The following is a 6,000-nucleotide window of genomic DNA, read 5'->3' as shown; positions in this document are numbered from 1 at the left end:
CACCTACTGCTGCAGCTTTCAATGCCACCTGTGCCTTGCAGGCCCCACACCCATCTGTCCATCCGTGTGTTCATGCCCCCAGCCTTACCGTCCCCTGAAAGCTCCAGGTGCTTGCTCTGCACTTTAACTTTCATGCCAACCAGATGCCTCTAATTCAACTCCAACATGGGACTCCCGTCTTTCTCTTAGACCTCCCCTTCCTCCCCTTCAGGGGTGGCACCTCCATCCTTCTGGCTGCCGGGGTCAGAACATGAGCATCTGAAATGGGCAAAAAGCTGAGGGTGGAACTCTTGGCTCGTCTTCTTGGCTATTGAAGGAGATGGAGAGAGATGCTCAGACATTGTGCTCCCCCAATGAGCAGGCTTCCTCTATGTCCCCTGCAGCACACAGGCCATGGGTTAGGTGTGGGCCCTAGAAGCAGGGTGAGCCCATGTACCTTCTGAAGCTGGAGGGAGGCCGAGCAATGGGCAGGTGGCAGTGGACTCCCAGAACCTGGACAGCCTGGTTCTTTGTGATTCTAGATTGTGACGGTCTTACCCAGCAGGGAGGCCAGCTGCGGGGTGGAGTTCCCTGTTCTACATGACTTGGGATTTGAAGGCAAGATGCTATGGATTTCATTAATGTTAAGGTTTCTCCGAAGAAGCATGCTGATGTATGCAAATGTTAAGCAAATGAGGCTGCCAATTGTCTGGGGGCTGTAGGGAGAGAAAGCTAGGGGATGTCAAGGAATGACCTTTGTGGAGTGGCCCTGAAAGTCCCAGTGGCACACACAGATGGATGCAAATGCGTACTCATCCCTGGGGCCTCTTCCTGTTCAAATGAGACTACAGGAGGCTGACCTCCTCCTAATAGGCAAAATGGGCGGGGCTTGCTAACAGCTTCAAGCCAGAAGGGGACAGTCACTCAGAACACAGATTTTTGGCTCTTACTTAACCCCTTGTGTGGCTCATGTGCCTTGGAATGGAGGAAGTTATGAGCCTGGCCTTGAGGTGGGGAGTGTTGGTGTGGCTGTCTTTTTTTGTTTTGTTTTCGTTTTCAGTTTTGGTTTTTGGAGACAGGCTCTGTATAACAATCCTGGCTGTCCTGAAACTCATTTTGTAGACTAGACTGGCCTCAAACTCCTTGAGGTCCACCTGCCTCTGCCTCCCAAGTTCTGGGATTAAAGGCATGTGCCACCAACTCCCAGCAGTGTGGCTATCTCAAGTGTTTGCTTAAGGGTAGGGGGTTCCTTCTCTGCTCACCCCACTTGTCCCACAGGACTCATTCACTGTCTCCTCCCTTATGCTGGGCCTCTGGAGCTCCTGCCTTGGAACCTGACAGTTGCCAAGGACAACGGTCTCCAAGGGTGAATGGCCTGTGCTATGTGCTGCTCTTGTGAGCATCCCACCTAGGGCATAGGCAGCCAGCTGGTTCCTCTGCAGACCTGAGAAGCTTCTGGAAGGAAGTAGACAAGGCACTTCCTTGGATGCAGCCCTCACCACATTTCCTTCAATACTACGTTTGAAGGAAACTACGTTTCACAGGGGCTGCTAGTTTGTTTTATTTTGTGGATGGTCCAGAGGCTTAGGAAGATGAGTGACCTTCCTGAAGTCACATGGCTGGTGGGGAGCAGAGATCTCCCCAAGGCTCCTGGGTAGTCATGTTCCCCATATTTTCCTGGGTTCCTTCTGCCCCAGGGAGTGGGATATTGAAGTACTTGGGTGACCTGACTTGGGAAGGCTCCTGGACCTCTTGGATGACAGGAAGAGCCTGACCTTTGGATCTTGTGGCTGGCAAAGGCAGAGTCAATGAGAATGAGATATGTGGTCTAGGGATACCACCCAGAAGTCCCCCTCACAGTTGCCTGTTGTTTGTGCTGTCAAGGGCATGGTAGATCCTTGTGGAGCCCTGGAAGTGCTCAGGTCTGGGCCAGTTTGGGTCCCAGGCTGGTGAGGGGCAGAGCTGGCCAGCATCTGTTCTCAGCATTTGCTATATGCCATTATCACTCCAGCCTGAAGTTCTGAATTGTCCCTTCTCCTGTCTCCAAATTTTCCACCAAGAGGTGGAAAGATTTCTGCCCTGGGTGTTCAAATGTACGTTTAGCTGTCCTTGACATTGTCCTTAGGTTTGAAGGTTTCTCATTCCACCACGACACCCAGAGGAACTATCTCCTTCCCTCTGTGTGGTTGTCTGGGCCTGAGTATGTATGCACACATGTATGAGCCCACAAATGCATGTTATGCACAGCTAAGCATACAGGTGTCTCATAGAGCAAGCCAGCCTGGAGCATGCCCACTGGCCCTGACCTGGTGCTTCCCACAGCCCCTGGCTTGTACCCGAGCATGGAAAGGACCATAGAATTGTCCAGCCCTGCAGCAGCCTTACTCCAAGCATGTCCCTCAGTGTTGCCTAGCCTCTGCCAAAATGGAGATGATAATTATCCAAATTACTCAGCCAGCAAATATTTATAAAGCATCCCTATGTGCCGGGCATAGCAGGCTCTTGACAGCTGTGTCCATGACAGGTCCCTGCCCTGACTGGACTTACATCTTAGTGTCAGGGAGGTGGTCAGGAAATAGACATATGGGGGTTTGGAAAGTTGCAGAGATGGCTGGCAGTCAAGTGCTTGATGAGCAAGGCTGAGGACCCCAGCTTGGATCTCCAGCATTGATATAAAAAGCTGGGTGTAGCCTGGTTGTGGTGATACACACCTTTAATCATAGCACTTGGGAGGCAGCAGAGGCAGGCAGATCTCTGAGTTTGAGGACAGTCTGGTCTACAGAGTGAGTTCCAGGACAGTCAGGTCTACAAAGAGAAACCCCATCTCGAAAAACCCAAATGAAAACCATGCAATAACAACAAACCAAAAATACCCCCACCAAAAAAAGCTGGGTGCAGTGGTATGTCCCAGCACCCCCAATGCTGGGGAGGCAGAGACAGGAAGATCCCTGGGCTCACTGGTCAGCTAGTCCTGCCAAATTGGTGCACTTCAGGTTCAGTGAGAGACTCTGCTTTAAAAAATAAGATGGAGAGCAACTGAGGCAGATACCCATGGTGACCTCTGGCTTCTACACATACATGCACACATATGCACACCAACATGCACATACATGTGTACTCACACATAGACCAAAAACATAATTAGTTAATAAAGGAGAGTTTGCATTTTTATTGATACTCTAAAGCTCAGAGGAGTGTGACTGGTTGGTCAGACAGGGACTCTGTTGGGTGGGTGGAAGAGCTTTGGAGTTGAGCCTTGAATGGCAGGAAAGGCAGTCACTCAATGACCCAGAGAAGCAACATTCTAGGTCAAGGGTATAGCCAGTGCAAAGGCTCTGAGGTGGGAGTGAGCTTGGGGAGCAGAAAGAGGCCAGTGTGGCTGGGGAGGAGACAGCAGAGTGAGCTCAGGCAGGACTTTTTAGGCCATGCTGGGGAGCCTGGATTTTCATTTAAGGGAGATAGGAATTGCTGGAGGGTTAGGAAGGAGGGAGCACATGGTGTTATTTATTTTTACAGTATCCTCTGGCTGCCATCAGGGAAATGGGGAAGGGGACAGGGTTATCTGAGGAACAGTTGAGATCCAGAAAGTGTGTGGCTCTTCAGTCACTCTTGGCCCAGCTGGCTTCTGCTGTCATTATGGTCTCCATCTTAACTGGTACTCAAAGGAGGCCACTGAGCCCAAGGTCATCCCAAGGACTGGGGGTAGTGAAAGGCTCCAGGAAAGGGACTTGGATCAGGCTAAGAGGCAGGGGGTCTTGAGTGCTGCCAGCTTGTCATTTGCAAGGTTCTCCCTGAGACAGATGCTCCGTGGCCCAGCTCCACTCCTCTGCTCTGGCCACTGCTTTGGGCTGACTCTCTTAGTTGAGGTTTTGGGGTCTTGATTTCATGGGAGGATCCAGCCTGCCTGCACCTCTAGTCTCTCCAGCTGCAGAGGGAGACTGCCCCTGATCTCGAGCAGTGGACTTTTAAACAAAGCTTATCCCGGTGTGTGCCTCAGTCTCTCTAGCACTGGAGAGTTGAGATCAGCTGCTGCTCACCCGGGGAGTTTGCTGCTCCTTGGATAACCACTTCCTCAGCCTCCATGACCTTAGTGTCACCTACCCGCTCTGGCTTCACACAGGCAAGAGAGGCAAGAGTGAGTCCCTGGTCACATCATGGTTCAGAGGGAGGACCTGGGACATTGCTTCCCACCTTTTGCCTTGGAACATCCCCTCGTTGTATCCCTTCCAAGACGCAAGTACTCTGGGCTCTACTGGCCCTCAGCCCAGGCAAGGATTTTGGGCCCCTCGCCTAGAGTGGTGCTCAATGCTGCCCCTTGTTTGTTCAGCCCTAGAACTGAGGGCACCGGCCAGTGCCCAGTACTGGCAGAGATTCCGTCCTACAAGGGGACATGGCAAGACAGGTAGGTGGATAGTCTGAATCAGTTTCTAGAACTTACAGCGTGCTAGAAAGGTCACACAAGAAGTCCTTGATTTGTCCACAGACCTAGCTTTGGTCTTCTGTGTCTTGGACTTCAGGTGGAGCCATTTATACCATCAAGTGGCTTCAGGGAGATCAGGCAGAACCTTAACTAGAGGGTCTCCCCACCCCACCTGACCCCACCTCTGTGGATGGGCACAGGAGCCTGAGACATCTGGCAGGATAGGGGGCTCAAGTCCAGAGCCAATGCCCTGCTGCCCAGGGTTGGAGAAGTGGTAGAGGACTGGAACTAAGGCAGTGGGCTGCAAGCCCCCATTCCCTCTCTTCCTTTCTATGTTCCCATGGAGTGTCAGTTGAGGAGGTGACCTCCTCCCTTTCTCTACGTATGCCACTGGAGGGAACCAATAGAAATAGCAAAGACGGCGGCAGGGATGTAGGGCAGACCAGAAGGACTCCCTTACTCAGCACTAAGCCCCGAGGGCCCCTGGTGCCCTAGCATCAGGGCCAGATAGCTTAGAGCTTCGATTGAAGTTATTTTAAATCTTTGGGCTTTGCATGCGGGTGTGTGTGTGTGTGTGTGTGTGTGTGTGTGTGTGTGTGTGTAATCTGAAATTTAGTGCAGTTGTTAGAATTCTAGGTAGTCTATATAGAGAGACCCTGTCTCAACAAAACAAAACAAAACAACCCCCCAAACCCCCAAACATCCAAATTCTAAGTGGTGACAATGAGTCAGGCTGAGGCAACAAATCTCTCTCTCTCTCTCTACTCAGTAGTATTTGAAAATGCAGGGTTACATGTTTTTTTGGTCTATAGTAGCTGAGCTCCCCTCAGAGGCCCAGGAGTCCCCAGAGAGTGGAACTCACTTTCTTCTCTGGGCTCACATAGGTGCAAAGTCTTCCTGGAATTGACCTCTGTTTCCTGCAGGCCTGAGCTGGTAGCCTGAGGCAGGCCTGGCGGGCTGAGTCCCCAGGTGAGACTCAGGAGTAGGCAGACACTGGGTTCACGTCCTTATCTTCACACTGCAGCATCTTCTGTTGCAGTCCAGAAAGCTGACTCTCCTTCTCCTCCTCCTACAGCTGCTCCTGAACCCAGACAGGCCTCTCCAGAAGAAAGCAGGATGTTGGGGCTCACATAGTGGAGCAAGGAAGTAACACAAACCAGAGACAGAGGAAAGTCTAGGCACTTGGCTCTGCAGCTTTCCAGGGTGCTGGGACAGGACTGTTTTGTGTCTCTGGCTCAGGTCACTTGGAAGGATAGCCTAGACTACAGGGGACTGGGGCAGAGAGGAGAGAATTGGCCAGTATGTGGCTTCCGCCTTCCTAGCTAGGATGACATTGGGGGGGAATGTCATCTCTGGAGGTTGGGCAGAGCAGGGTGTGGCTCTTCCTGCTTCACTTTCCCCAGAGAGATTCTCAGACATCTTTCTCAAGTTCTTCCTTAAGACTTGGTGAACTCCTGTGGCAGCCCTCATGAAGAAGGGAGCCCTGGACCCCCTTTTCCTTTCTTCTGCCATCGCCAGACGCTGGTGCTGCAGGGGCAGCCTTGCCTCTCAGTGCAGCGCTGCACCCGCCCAGCACCCTGGACAGCGGCGCACGGTGGGCC

This window comes from Cricetulus griseus, chromosome 2 (genome assembly GCF_003668045.3).
Source record: "Cricetulus griseus strain 17A/GY chromosome 2, alternate assembly CriGri-PICRH-1.0, whole genome shotgun sequence".
NCBI lineage: Eukaryota > Metazoa > Chordata > Mammalia > Rodentia > Cricetidae > Cricetulus > Cricetulus griseus.
Note: the sequence above shows the minus strand (reverse complement) of the source record.